We start from the raw sequence: 15,802 nt of genomic DNA on the forward strand, positions 1-15,802 counted from the left end.
CTGTCTGTGCTTGCGTGGGATCTGAATGGAATTCAAAGCCAGTTCAAATCAGCCTTTCCCAACACAACGCCCTCAAGAAGTTTTGGGTTTCAACTCATAATATCTCTGACCACTGGCTATGCCGGCTGAGACAGATGGGTGTTGTGGCCCAGCAATATCCAGGAGATACCAGGTTGAGGAATGGGATTTTGAAGTGTGCTGTAGTGTAGGACCTCAGGGAGTTAATGTGGAGAGCAATAAAGACATTTTGAAAAATCTTCTCTGGTGAAAACACGAGAACTTTGGGGAATATTGTCTCTAGCAGTGGCAATTATTTTGTTTGGCTCAGAGTACATTTTGTGCTTTTCACCTAGAGATCAAGGATTTTAAAAAAGTAAGGTTCTCCCATTTCAGCTTTGGATATAAGCACATGGTCTTGAAGAACTGGGGTTTCAAACTAGAGCCAATCTACTGGAAGTGCCAGCACTGTAAACAAAAGTCTCTCTTCAGACAAACCAAAAAAATATCTTGTTAGAGGTAAGGCATATTGTGATGTTAAGTATTGTACTGCAGGAATATTCAAAATACAGTAAAAGGAAATGTTAGAAGGTCCCCATACCAAACTATTTCACATTTTGTTCCTTTTCCGTGCTTACAACTGGATCTAGAGGCAACCATTTTCAGAGAATTCCCATTTCAAGCAAACAATTAAGTTGTAACTACAGGAAAGTGAATCCCTTTGAAAGAAGGAATTCTGTAGCTGTACTGAAGGAAAACCAAAAACTCCTTTACATTAGAGTTGGGGAACTCTTTTCAAAACAAGAGCCACATTTCCTTCTGTGCAACCTTCTGAGGGCCACATGGCAGTGGTGAGTGGGGCCAGATACAAAAGTGGGGGCAGCAATGAATGAAAATTATACCTCTGTATGGTAGGCTACTTTCTGCACACACTAACTCAGCCACCCTTCTTTATCCCCAATTCAGACAAGCAAGTGACATTTTCAGAGGTGAAGAACACATGGGCATAGCTGGGGGGGGGCAGGGAGGGGCAGCTGCTCCCCCATCAATAAAAATAATAAAAATACATAGCAAACTGAGGTCCACATAATATAAAAGCCGCTTTCTGAAATATAGTAGAATATAGTGCAAGTTTAGCACATTTCCATATTAGTTGTGAATGGATTTTTTTCTGGAAACAAAAGCACAGAAATAGATAATAATTTATAATATTATTTCTACCCTGCCCATCTGGAGAGAGATGGGGCACTTGTTACCTAGAATATGCTGTGAAGGACATCTCTGGGGCAGAGATAAACTCTCTAGGGCAGAGGGAAAATTAAGATCAGATCAAGAGTGTACTAGAAAATCATGTTTACAACAGAAGAATAAATACTTGGGCAAACAGAAACATCTTCTGATGGTACTTGAAAGCCATCAAAGAGGGCACTAGACAGAGGAAGGAAATTTCACATGCAATGCAATGTCCTATGTAGAGTTAGAAGCTTAAATACTAACTTCACACCATGCACAGTGATGTCACTAAAGTCCTACTGAGAGCAGATCAGTAGCAGCTCCCTCCTCTGGGAAGCTAGTTTATGGAAAGAAAAAAATGGTATCTGGTGCCTTAAGAGGAGATCGTTTACAGTTCCAAATTAAACCCTGTGAAGGCCCCTAGGCCGGGGGGGGGGGTTTTGCAAATTATCTCCTAATATGTTTTTGACTTTACCAACCAACAATTTTAGTAAACCAATTTCAAGATCAATTCAATATCTGTTGTTGCGTGGCCCCTAAAAGGTATGGTGCCCATAGGCACCATATTTGGTAATCCGGCACTGATTCATTAGCAGTATATTCTGAAATATAGGTGCAAGTTACCTTTAAAACTGAGTGGTTTAAAGTACTCTGTGTTATGTTACCAAACACATATATTTTTATGAAGTCGTTTGGACAAATTAAACACAGGGTTATCTACTCAGGCAAGGAAAAGGGAGTAAAGGAGATAAGACCCTTGGATGAAACAATATCTTCAGGCTACAATTATCCATATCGGCTGCACGCTTATGTTCCTATGTTGTTCAGATAAGAGAGTATTTCCCAACACTTTTAATGCATCACCTTCAAAATTACCTTGATTAAGATTTACTACAAATTTATGGCCACAATCCAATGCCAATTCAAACATACTGAATTCAAGTGTGTGTCGGATAGTGGCTGAAACAAAAACATGTATGTGATTTTTATAAATGCTTTGCCCAGGAAAGGCATATAAATATTTTTTTTAAGAGAGAGAGAGAGAGAAAGAGAGAGAGAGAGAGAAATAGGTAGTATCTGGGTCTTAGGAAAGAGCCGTAGATGTATAACTAATATTAATTTTTATTTAATATTTTCACACATCACAGAAGTAGTTTAAGGCTTACATGTAAATCAGAAGGATTGTCAAGAGGGTTTGCTTACGTGTGTGTGTGTGTGTGTGTGTGTGTGTGTGTGTGTGTGTATTAGGAGTGATACTCTATGTAAGTCCCCATAAAATGCTAAACATTCTAAATAGGTAAGTGAAATAGTGCCTCAGAGAAATATTACTAGTCTTATCAAAATTGATTTGATATTCTTTAATTTCACTTTAAGCAGACTGTGCGACAGCTAGGACTGCTTAAGGATTTCAGTTTTTCTGCATTTGGATATGAACCAATCTGATCAAAACTAATACAGTCAAACCTTGGTTCCCAAATGGCTCTGTTTTGGAACATTTCGGCTCCCAAATGCTGAAAACCCAGAAGTAAAGGCTCCAGTTTTCGAACTTTTTCAGAAGCCTTGAGTGCAGGAAGCTCTTGCAACCAATTGGAAGCTGAGCCTTGGTTGTTGAATGTTTCAGAAGCTGAACAGGCTTCTGGAATGGATTACGTTAAACAACCAAGGTTTGAATGTATGTGGTTCACAATATAGTTATCCATTAACTTTTGCAATTTTCAAATGATAGGACCCTAGAAAGTTGCTTTATATTGAGTCAGACCACTGATCTACTGTATCTATCTCGTACTGTTTACACTGTCTAAAAGCAGACAGGAACATTCCAAGCAACACCTTCAGATGAAAGGAGCTGGGTAGCATGTCAAGGTTTTAAGATCAGAAATTGGCCTGGGTTTAAAACAGGAATGCTGAACTCACTACACTTTTTCCTCTGGTCTATCAGCCTCCAGTCCAATTTAATGGCATTGGCATTGACTGTGAAAGTGCTAAGCAAAGCATCTATCGTCTATCCTGATAGCCACCATTGCTAACAACTGTCATGCACCTCTGATGACAGACATTATGGTGGGCAGGTTGATTTGTCAAGGTCCGGGGGTTATGCAAACTTGCTGGTCTTTTGTAAATTTTAAATTGCGCTCCAGTAAAATCAAATTTGTAATTGTTAAGTAAAGGTCAGTTTTTGATTTCTATTTAAAACAAATTGGTAAAAGAATTTCAAAACTCTTGTCATTCCATTCAGCCGCAGCTGCACACAGAAACTCAAACCCCAAGTGACACCATCTGCTTCTTTTTCCTTCTCATGATTAATGATCAAAGGATCAAGTATCTTATAGTTGGACAAGTTTTGTTTTGTTTTCATTGGCACAACTTACTGGGAAACTTCCTGCAAACGATCAAAGAGGAATTATTTTTTCTCTGTTGTGCACTTTTTCTGTTTATAGGGGTATATTTTTCAAAAGTCTGATCTGCACCTAAGTAGTCCTACAGTCCATTCCTACCCCATCATTCTAGTTGGGTCTACACATGTAGCTGAATGAGGTGGAAGAAAACAGGACAGTTGGTTAGAGTATGGTACTGATAATGCTAAGGTTGCAGGTTTGAACCCTTTATGTGGCAGCTGCATATTCCTGCATTGCACAGGGTTGGGCTAGATGATCCTCAGGGTCCCTTCCAACTCTACAGTTCTATGATACTATGAGTTGATGCTGGGCTCCTCTTTCCATGCTAAGACACTTTATGGGGAATGAATATGGAGGTATCAAGAACATAATTGGGGCCTTGTGACAGCAGTCATGAAATTAAAAGATCCCTGCTTCTTGGGAAAAAAGTGATGACAAACATAGACAGCATCTTAAAAAGCAGAGACATCAAATTTCTGACAAAGGTCTGAATAGTTAAAGCTATGGTTTTCCCATTAGTGATGTATGGAAGTGAGAGCTGGACCCTAAAGAAGGCTGATCGCCAAAGAATTGATGCTTTTGAATTATGGTGCTGGAGAAGACTCTTGAGAGTCCCATGGACTGCAAGAAGATCAAACCTATCCATTCAGCCTTGATTGCTCACTGGAAGGACACATCCTGAAGCTGAGGCTCCAATACTTTGGCCACCTCATGAGAACAGAAGACTCCATGGAAAAGACCCTGATGTTGGGAAAGAGTGAGGGCACAAGGAGAAGGGGACGACAGAGGATGAGATGGTTGGACAGTGTTCTTGAAGCTACCAACATGAGTTTGACCAAACTGCGGGAGGCAGGAGTGCCTGGCGAGCTCTGGTCCATGGGGTCATGAAGAGTCAGACACGACTAAACGACTAAACAACAACAACGTCAGACCAATGTTGGACGCATGGAGTATAATGGGGTTGACTCCCAGTGTACACATTTACAACTATAGTATAGGTTTTATCATCAGATTACCAGTTGGAAAATCTTTAGGGAGATTCCCAATTGTTTTAATGTACAATCTTAAATGTTCACTAAAAGAGGGGAGCACATACTTCAGCCTTATGAGCCTGAGATCTACTTTGTCCTTTTAAGAACCCCATGAGAAACCAACTACAGCCTGGTGTGAAAAGACATCCGTTCTTTGTTTTCACAAGCTGGAAGTGAGGGAAAAAAAGCTCCTGCCAATTAACTGCAAATCTCCCAGATATTTGCCAATAGATTCTACAGAATTCAAAATTTAATATTATAAAATACAATATTTGAGAAATAAAAAGCAGTACAATTCTAACTAAAAATTACCATGAATAGTTAACATAATGGATGTGTGCTGTCTAGAATAAAATAGTGAAAACTGATTTGCATGCACTTTCAAACAAAATCAGCCCTTTTGTTGTGATAAACCTGGAAGTAAATCTGCCACATCAGAAATGTTCATGTTGCTCACGATTATTATTGTTGTTGTTTTGTGTTTTTGTTATTTGAAGGACTGGTGGTATGTAGTTTTCTTTTCTGAAGTTCTCTTTAGCTACCTAATTACAGTCTTCTGTATTAGTGCTGTCACTGAATGGTTTCACAGTGTGGAGCCACATCAGTTCTTTTCTTGATTTTAGCAACTTCAATTATTGCTAATAAAAGCAGATCTTGTTCATGGACTATAGACTGTGGGAGGCACACAATTAAAACCTCCAGGGATTCTGTTTTAATTCAAAATGGAGTCCTATGGCATCCAGAAATCTCAGGACTCAACAAAAGACTGAATAGAAAATGTCAACTATTAGGCCAAGATCAAATTTGACAGTGTTAATGTCTCCCACAGAGGGGGCATTCAGACTATCTAAGGGCTACTTTTTAAAATTATTTCACAGTCAAATTACTGTGAGATGGAGTGCCAGAATACAACAATTCAACAATTCCCATTGTATTTTAGCTTAGTGTACAAAAAGTACAAAGGCACAGATAGAACACGGTTTTCTAAGATGTGTGCACACACCATATAGATAAGGATTATTTGAGCTCATCATGATACAAAACATGTACTACATTTCTGGAACACTGGTAGAGAATCAATTGACAATGCAATTGAGAGTATTCTTTCTTCTTCTTCCATTTTCCCAGGTACTATATAAGGCTGGTCCTTGCCAAGGGCTCCTGGAGGGATGGATCTGTTTGTTTGATGGAAGAAGCTATGCTGGGTATCCTGACAACAGTTGAGACTGTTAGTTCTTCTACTCTCAGCTCCCCAGGTGCTGACTCTTGTCTTCTAGCTCTCAACAGGGGATGAGCAGTTGGAGCATAAGCTGAAGAGGACACCAGTGGAGGCAAGATGTGTAGGGAGAAAGACAAGAGGAAGAACCAAATGGTTCTAATAAGGTAGTATGCATGCACCTGGAGTCATGAGAGGCAATTTGTTGGGAGTTTTGATGGAAATTTCCTTATTTTTTCTAGACTTTAGTAGCTATGGTTAGATTGTTTATTAGCCTTTGGTTTTGTTTGTGATCTTATTTTTTATATTTTTTGTATATTTTATATATGAGTTTATATATTGTGCTTTTATTATTGATATTAATGTTGCTTATATTATACATATACATATACTATCTCTCTCTCTTAATTGTGCTCTGTGTTTTGGAATTATATGGTTTTTGTTTCTTTTAAAGAAAAATGAAAAACACTTTGGGGTCATTTGTGGCCAAAAGCGGTATATAAACACTTTAAAAAAACAAAAACCATCCCCATCATTTCTTGTTCCTCTGTGACTCAGAAATACTCACAGACCTCTGCCAACCCATGAAAACTAGAGTTGCTACTTCAGCAGAAACTCAAGGGAAACATGGTGGTTCCTATTCAGTTGAATCATTTGTAGGAATTCTAAGGAGTTTTGAGAAGTGATACCTTTCAAGGTAGGCTTCACATGTACCCAAGACCCCGATTATGGGTTGCACACACGCATTGTTATTTCTTTATTTCTTATTACATTTATTCTTTCCTCTAAGAAGCTTGAGACACATCTATTACTCTTCCTACTGCTAACCGCTGGAATGTGTATCCCAGACAGTTGTCCACAAGGGAATATGACACTCTGATAAAAAAAGGTTCCCCTACTCCTAATGTTGATAATTTCCTTTGAATATATGAAAATCTTTCTACAGCATGTGTGGGGAACTGCTTCTCCTGACAATGGGTCATACTTGCAAGGGGTGATGGGAGCTGTAGGGCCAAGTGTTGCCCACTCTTACCCTACTAGACCTTCCTATTCAACACACAAAACTCAGAAACAGAACAAACAGATATGTGGGCATCGGTGTGGGGCTAGGAAGTGCACCTCTGCTTCTCTCTCAACTGTTTTCACAAGGGGAAGAACCACAGGTGAGTGGTAGAGCTCAGACATTGCAAGCACAAGCTATAATGTTCAATTCCATGTATGTCCAGGTAAGGCCTCGAAAGTCTCTTGCCTGCAAACTTGGAAAGCCACAACTAGTTTCTCTTGATACAGCTGAGCTAGATGAAACAACAGTCTGACTAGATAGCAGTCCAGATGCCTGCTAGATGCAAGGGTCTCTACATGCTAGGTGCTGGCAGTGGTTTGGCTTTGGGTATAGTAGAGGCCACTGTCACCAGCACTGGGGTAAGGTTCAACTGTCAATACAGCTGGATTCTGTACATAAAATGGAACTCACATTTTGTCCTCTGCTTCATAAAGCATAACATCTTCTGCTGATCTTAGTCAGATGCCAGCTTAGAAAGAACACTTTATGAGCATTGGTGCTCAAATTTGTTTTCCCCTCCCCCAATCCTTTTACTCTATTTTTTCTCTATTGCACCATGTCTATTGAATTCTAAGTCTGTTTCCCCCCACTATAGCACTTCTAAAACTTCAAATGCTTAACAAAGTATGGGAGGTTCTATATTAGTGGCCAAAGACTCCTTTCTCACGTTGTGTTTTGATGAGTTAAATGGTAACTTTGAGATAAAGCTGATTAGTTCTTAGCGGAATGGAAATGCCATTTAACTAATGCAGTGAAATGTGATGAATTTAGTACACCAGAACACAGACAGAACTAAATTGCATGTTCATGTCTGTGGATGGGGACTTCCCCTTATTTCATTTCTGTTTATTATCATCACTACAGAATCTACATGAAAAAAATATTAGCCCCCCCCCCCATCCTTCATGTTCCTCTCTATGGCTGTTTGAGTCCCCACAGAACTGACACAACATGTGATAGAGTTTACAAATAAAAGTACGAGACAGAATCTCCCCAAAGTTATACCCCATTGACCTCCATTCTCTTCAAAGGATTTCAATCCAGCCTGGGGCTTTTAAAGACATGAATTCTTACTTGTAAATTGGAAAGCCTTATGAAAGCTTAACAAGATTATAAAAAGAAAGTGAACAACAAAAGGATTCTCCCCACGATCACACATCCACACCCCAGTTGACTGTGTCCCTGAATGGGTGTGGGTGTGTATTTTGGGTGTATGAGGTGTTAGGGGAGGGGTAGTACCTCTGTTGTGGGGACACATTGTACTCCTTCGGGGGAAGTCTGTCCACTTTTTGTTGCTACCCTGCACTCAGCTCTCATCTGTGGCTCCTAGAAGCTGTCAGCATGCAACAATGGCCACACCCCAGGAATTGGTTTCAAGTGGCTGACTAAACCAGGTGAAGGTAGCCATTGGGTATCAAACCTTCCGTGAGTTAGAAGACATGTGAAGACAGGCTTTGGCAGATTGGGCAGATGAAGCCAATAGTGGGTCCAACAGTCCAGAAGGTGGTTTCTGCATGTGCTGTAGAGGAAAGTGAGGGGCAGGTGGGCTTGTCAACCTGTGAAGGTAGCCCATCTAGGAGAAGGAAAACTTTGATCCTAAACTCTCTGCTGCCTTTTGAGATATCTTCAGGAGAAGATAAGGCTAAATAGTAAACCCTACACAAATCTGGATTGGAGTCCCTATACTATCCTCAATGACTCGGAAACTACAGCTAATCCAGAATGCGGCAGCTAGACTGGTGACTGGGGGCGGCCGCCGAGACCACATAACACCGGTCTTGAAAGACCTACATTGGCTCCCAGTACGTTTCCGAGCACAATTCAAAGTGTTGGTGTTGACCTTTAAAGCCCTAAACGGCCTCGGCCCAGTATACCTGAAGGAGCGTCTCCACCCCCATCGTTCTGCCCGGACGCTGAGGTCCAGTGCCGAGGGCCTTCTGGCGGTTCCCTCATTGCGAGAAGCAAAGCTACAGGGAACCAGGCAGAGGGCCTTTTCGGTAGTGGCGCCCGCCCTGTGGAACGCCCTCCCATCAGATGTCAAAACGATAAACAACTACTTGACATTCAGAAAACATCTTAAGGCAGCCCTGTTCAGGGAATTTTTTAATGTATGATATTTTAGTGTTTCCTGGTTTCTATGGAAGCCGCCCAGAGTGGCTGGGGGGGCCCAGCCAGATGGGCGGGGTATAAATAATAAATTATTATTATTATTATTATTATTATTATTATTATTATTATTATTATTATTATTGTTCCACACACCCAGCTAATAGCTGGCACAATGGGCAGATATTTCTACTATGTCTTTTGCACAACAAATGGAGATATTTTAAAATAAAGAATTTGTTTTCTCACAAGGTCACCTCAATTACAGAAAGAGTAATAGACTTTACAACTTTTTGAGCCTCATGAGGTATGTGGGAGTGGGATGCATAACATGTTGCATATCCAAATGAGACTTATAGGAAAATTTCTCCAAGCACAGGCAAAGAAGTGGAGTAGAACATAAGGCACAGCTGATCTGCAAAAGTGATATGGAACTGGGTTGAGAGAATCACTCCAAGCCTATGCTTACAACAAGTCACCACATTATGAATCAGGGTGTTAAAACAGAGGAATCTTAAGAAACCTAAGATACATTTTAAAATAATGCACACTAACATTTTAAGGTACACACACATTTTATATTATTTCCTTCACATAAATGATTCCAGGGCAGAACACAGCAGTATAACAATAAAACATGATCAAAACTTCTCACATATATCCAACACATCTGTTTTTCATATCTTCTGCAAATATTCAAAAGCCAATTCAAAGGCCTAGAGAAAGAGAAACCTCTTCAGCTGCTGCCGAAAAAAAGAGTGTAGGTGCCAAGACCATAAACTCCAGGATGCCAATGCGAAAAAAGGGGTGCGTATCTTCCAGGGCTGAATTCCCAGATGAGTCACATGACAAACATGAGATGACAGCCCTGAAAGATGTGTTATTTTCAGGGCTGTGCTCTCATGTGTTTTGGGGTGCTGCAGAAGATGGCAGCCCAAAAAACAGCTATGGGGGGGTGAGATTGTGGTGCAAAATTGTGGTACCCAAAAATGTGCATTTTTAAGCTCTGTGCTCTTGCATGAAAAAAATGGATGTCCCATTTTCAGGACAGTTGAGGTGTATGCAAAACTTTATGGGGGAGGATTCTCCATTGCTGAGGTGCCATGGATCAGAGGGCCATCTTAGGCCCCATCTGCCCTATACACTCGAAGAAGTATCATATAATTTTAACAGTCATGGCTTCCTCCACAGGTTCCTGGGAACTGTAGTTTGCTAAGAGTGCTGAGAGTTGTTAGAAGATCCCTGTATCCCCCACAGAGCTACAATTCCCAGAGCTCCCTGGGAGGAGGGTTTGACTGTCAGATCACTTTGAGAACTGTGGCTTTGCAAGGGAAACAGAGCTCTCATAACAACTTTCAACACTCTTAACAAACTACAATTCCCAGGATTCAATGGGGTGAGCTATGGCTGCTTAAAGTACTTTGAATGTATAGTGCAGACAGGCCCTTATTACCTTATATTATAGAATCTTATATTGAGAAGCCCTGAACCTTGGGTTAGCAACAATTGGACCTCCCTGACAACATCAGTCCATGGTATGCTTAAGGCTGTCTATGGACCAGAGCTATAATGTCAAACTGGTTTACATGCATGGACATCACTTGATTCTCTGCACTTAGTGATAGTATGGATTGCTTCAGATTGAAACACACTGTAAGTAGTGTGAAGGTTCTTTTGTTATAACTGAGATGCCTCATTAACACATGCAAGTCATCGCTTGATATTGCCATCATCAGGGGATGAATATGTATGTGTGAATCAGCCTATGAGTGAGGAATTAATTCTTGCTCCCCTTATTCAAGACCACTACTGTAGCCACTACTCAAACACTTGCATACCCTACTTTCTGGGGGTGAGGGGCGGGGAGAGAATATAATACAAATGAGATCTCTCACAGAAGGGCTGTTTAATTAAGAATAACTGGCTAAGCTTTGGTAGCATTAATTATCTCAAGGTTTTTGCAGCTTGATTACTTTCTGATGGGAAAGAGCTTCTCAGCCAGACCTATTCAAATCAAGATTCTTTTGTTTTGCTTTAGAGAGCCAAGAAAGATTTCCCGGGGGAGTATACACAGAAGCCTCTGAGAAAGCAAAGCAGAGATGCTCAGAGTAAGAGTGACAGCTGGAGACTGAGGTTTTGCAGCATGAAAAATACTTGATTTTTCTAAAGTGAGTAACTCTGCTGCTATAAGACAAAGGGAGCATGTTTCCAAACTTGGGGGGGGGGGGGTTAATTTGTTCTTAAAGGAAATGGAGCATTTGCTATTAAATTGTGAAATAAAATGGTTACTTCTAATAGGAAATGGTTGACCACACTGCTGTCATTTCTAAGGAAATTGGTGTCATGATTGGGCAAGATCCAGTCACGCTCTTAAAAAGATAAAGATAAAGGGACCCCTGACAGTTAAGTCCAGTCGGAGATGACTCTGGGGTTGTGGCACTCTTCTCGCTTTACAGGCCAAGGGAGCCGGTGTTTGTCCACAGACAGTAAATTGTAGGAACTCCATGTCCCTTCATGTCCCAGACCAGTGCGTTCATCTACAGAAGTTCTCCTCATTGTCCTTCATTTATCACTTATTTGTTTAGTATCTATACAAGCTAAGGTTTTGACCATAATTGCACCAATACTTTGGAACACTGTTCCTATTGAAATCAGACAAGCACCCACAATTCTGATATTTTGCCACCTGCTAGAAATGTTTCTGTTTCACTGAGCATTTTTAATTTTTAATTTATTGTATTGTATTCAGATTTTGCCATTTGTAAAGTTTTATAATTTTATGATGTTTTAATTTATTTATTGTACATTTCCATTATGTGTGTGCATGTGTTTACCATCAACTGCTTTCTAACATGCTCTGACACATTCATCTCACCTATTATAAAAAACAAAAACTATTGTCCATAGAAGGACAGAAAGTGAATGGCTATCTTTTTCTTAAAAAGCAAAACCATGAAGCAGAATTATTTCTTTCTAGAATAACTAAACAAACTTATTACTAATAACTCACAGAGACAGAAACATCAATGGAAGTGGTGGAGCCTTCCAGTGCTGTGATGGACAGAGTACCAAGCTGTTATTTTTCTCAACTCTGAAGCATCAGATAGACAAATACAAACACAAATACAAGCTTGCTAGACTAATACCTATGAGAAATAGCCATTGGACCATGTTCAAGGTCTTCTTACTAACATATAAAACTCTGAACAATATGGAACCAGGTTACCCAAAGGACTCTGCCCTGTATCAACCTGTAAGATCAGCTATGTCATCTGGGAAAATTTTGCTCATGGCAGAATATTGCAGACTGGTGGCCTCAAAATGAGCATTTTCCTCTATTGCTCCTACATTCTGAAATTATTTTTCCTGTGCCATATGTGAAACATCATCCAACAGTTGCCAGTGGACTTTGACAGACACTTCCATGAAACCCTGGTGAGATGCTACCAGTCAGTATAGACCGGGGTGCAGAATGTGTAGCCCTCCAGATGTTGCTGGACAACAACTCCATCATCCCTGACCATTGGCCAAGCTGGCTGGGGTTGATGGAAACTGGAGTCCAACTATAAACCTAGAGGTTCCTCATCCCTCGTGAAGATATGGCTGAGCTACATGGAACAAACATCTCACTCAATATAAAGCAGCTTCCTCTGTCCACCTGAGCAAATGTAAACATCAAATCATGCTGTTCTGGTTATGCAATTGCTGACATCCGTTTAAGTGGAAACATGCTGGTTTTGACCTTTAAAAGTCTTGGACCTACACATATTCAGAGAGTGCTTCTATCTATATTAAACCCCGCCTTCCCATCTTACCACCCTGCTTAGGAAGATAATACAATCAATCCCTGCTGAGAATTCTGACAGTATTTGAAATCTTCGTCTTAAACCTTCTAGAGAGCTTGGGGAAGGGAAGGGGGAGTTCAGAAACAGTTCTCCAGGTAGATTGCTATCACATCCTCTTGCACTGCCTTAAGCATTGCACACTGACTGAGCTACTGGAGCTCTTTAGCTCTGATGGTAAAGGAGGCAAAATAATCCATGGGAAGAAGCAGAACCTCAGGAAGAGAAGTGTTATAAAATAGCCTTCCCAATTTTGAGTCAGCCTTGGGAAAGAGGAGTGCATATGACTATTTTCTCTATTTGACATGGTATATCATGCAGGAATAGAACATTATGGGCAGAAATGGGGTGTATACATTGTTGAAATATATTATAGTTCAACAAGAGGCAAGCTATGGATACACTTTTAACTAACACGTATGTTGAAGTAGCATATAGAATATGGGCTAAATTATAAATGACCAGCGCTATACATTCTCACCTAGTTCAATGGAATTATGGCCTCACCCACATGATACATTTAAAGCAGTTAATGTACCACTTTAAACATACATGGCTTCCCCGAAAGAAATCTGGGAATTGTAGTTTGTTAAGGGTGCTGAGAGTTCTTAGGAGACTTGCATCCCCCTCGCAGATTTACAATACACAATCAGTCCTTCTTCCCAGGGAACTCTGGGAAACAAAGCCCACCTTCAGCATAAAAAGTCCTAGAAATGCATTGAATTTTGCAATAATAATAATAATAATAATAATAATAATAATAATAATAATATTATACCCCACCAATCTGGCTGGGTTTCCCCAGCCACTCTGGGGGCTTCCAACAAAATATCAAAAATACAATAAAAAATCAGACATTAAAAACTTCCCTAAACCAGGCTGCCTTCAGATGTCTTCTAAAAATCAGGCGGTTGTTTATTTCCTTAACATCTGATGGGAGGGTGTCCCACACGGCGGGGGCCACAACCGAGAAGGCCCAAGGTATGTTACCCTAGCCAATGTTGGAGATTTGGGTAGTAAAACACATCATCATTTCTTCACAGACAAATTGTCAAATGCCTTTCTGAAGGATTGACATGTTGACAAATTCCCTTCTGAGGGATAACTCAGTTAGTAGAGCATGAAACACTCAGTGTCCTGGGTATGAGCCCCACTTGGGTGAAAATTCCTGCATTGTAGGGAGTTGGACTAGATGATCCTTGTAGTCCCTTCCAGCTCTACGATTCTACAATTCTATGATTCTAATAAAGTGTCTGTAGGTTGGCAGAAAGCATATAATATTTCAGGGGCCATTTTTCTAACCAAGGATAACTTTCCCACAGAAAAATGCACCAAAATAATGTTAATACTTGTTTTGCATTGTAGTATCCCCCCATATCTGCTTTGATTTCTTTTTCAGACTCTGGGTGAAGGCTAAAAAATGTTTTGTTTATTTTTATTCTTCCCTTCTTTTGCAGGCTTTTGCATGGATTTGCTAATTCAAAATAGCTGTTTGCCTGTAAACTGTAAAATTGTATGCACTTGACTGTATTCTAGGGGCTGATCTCATATATTAACAATAAAGATTGATGGAGTGAACAAATAGTTTACCATTTTATTTGTATACATGTGTGGATGCATATGTGTGTATGGATGAAAAAATATGCCTAGGGTAGATTTAACGGTTTCATAACTTTAACATTATGTTGCTGATTTTTGTATGTACACATTATGCCTGTGTGTGTTTAAATGGAATTATATTCTGTTCTGTTCTGTTCTGTTGGCAATAAACAAAAACAGAGGCCCTACATGAGTTTAGGGAAAACCTTACCCAGGTCCCATATGCCACTCCCACCCCCCTTCACTATGCTGATTCTGCTCATTGTCATTTCTGCCCAGAGTCATGACAAAATTCTTGCTATCACCTAACATAATGAAGCATTTCACTAAGGGAAAGGCAACTTGTCCCACAATTGAGGTTGGGAGGGAAAAAATCATTTCCATCACTGGATGGCTTTAAAATAATAATTTAAAAATGCATGGATGATAATGCGATCAGCTATCAATAGCAGCAACATACAGGAAGTTGCCAAGAATGTTGGCAAACAGGACAGAAACTAAAGAGTTACAGCAAAAAAGAAAAGAAAAAAGCGGGGGAGAAAATAGATAGCTAGTTTGGATGTTTGGTCATCCAGAGCACACATGCACAGAAAATAGAAATTAACTTGTAATCAATCTTGGTTTAAAGTAAGATTTGTTAGGGCTCAGTAGACATCCAAGTATTAAAAAAACCTAATAGATCTGACCTATGAATCACCCAGTTTTGAGTTTCAGCAACATCCTAATAATGCAGCATTGCCCCATTTAATGATACTAGCTATTCTTCCTAACAAAATTAGTGGGAAGAATTTGCCATTCTTACCTTGGTGTAGTCCTTTCTCACATGTAAATCTTTCTTCTTTCTTTACAGTTGAAAGAAGAATGTTTGAGGATCTGGGCTGAAATGAAATTAACTCAATGGAAAGGACTTGAATTCCCATAACTTCTTGTGGAGGAGAGTGGGGGGGGGGGCGGACTGATTCAGCTGAATACAATTTTCTATTCCTGTTACATTTTATTAGGAGGATGAGTCACCCAGTCTATACTACATAAGAGGGTCAGTGGAAAAATGCCAAATACTATATTTTAGTTCTCTTCTTATTTGTAATCTTGTGGTTTGTATTCCCCACAACTCTCACTGGCCATTTATTGAACTATAAAAGGATTAAGAGGTGTGTGCATTGATCCTAATGGGTAACGCTGCCCCCCCCAGTCTATATTCTATTCTATCTTGCAACCTTAATTTTTTTTATTTTATTTGTAAAGGTCAAAGCTACTAGGTCATTTTATGTGATGCTAATATGAAGAAAGGCAATCTGAAAGCAACATCTTCTTAGTGG

At 39.9% G+C, this 15,802-nt stretch overlaps 1 long non-coding RNA gene across 1 annotated transcript; it reads left to right on the top strand.

Annotated features, from left to right (window-relative positions):
* Positions 1-9,296: 9,296 nt before the first annotated feature.
* Positions 9,297-15,377, top strand: LOC309376725. Its single transcript, XR_014171290.1, has 3 exons — positions 9,297-9,349; positions 11,081-11,210; positions 15,334-15,377. It is a non-coding gene; the product is annotated as an uncharacterized lncRNA (long non-coding RNA).
* Positions 15,378-15,802: the final 425 nt, after the last annotated feature.

This window comes from Podarcis melisellensis (genome assembly GCF_964234715.1).
Source record: "Podarcis melisellensis genome assembly, chromosome: 8".
Lineage (NCBI taxonomy): Eukaryota > Metazoa > Chordata > Lepidosauria > Squamata > Lacertidae > Podarcis > Podarcis melisellensis.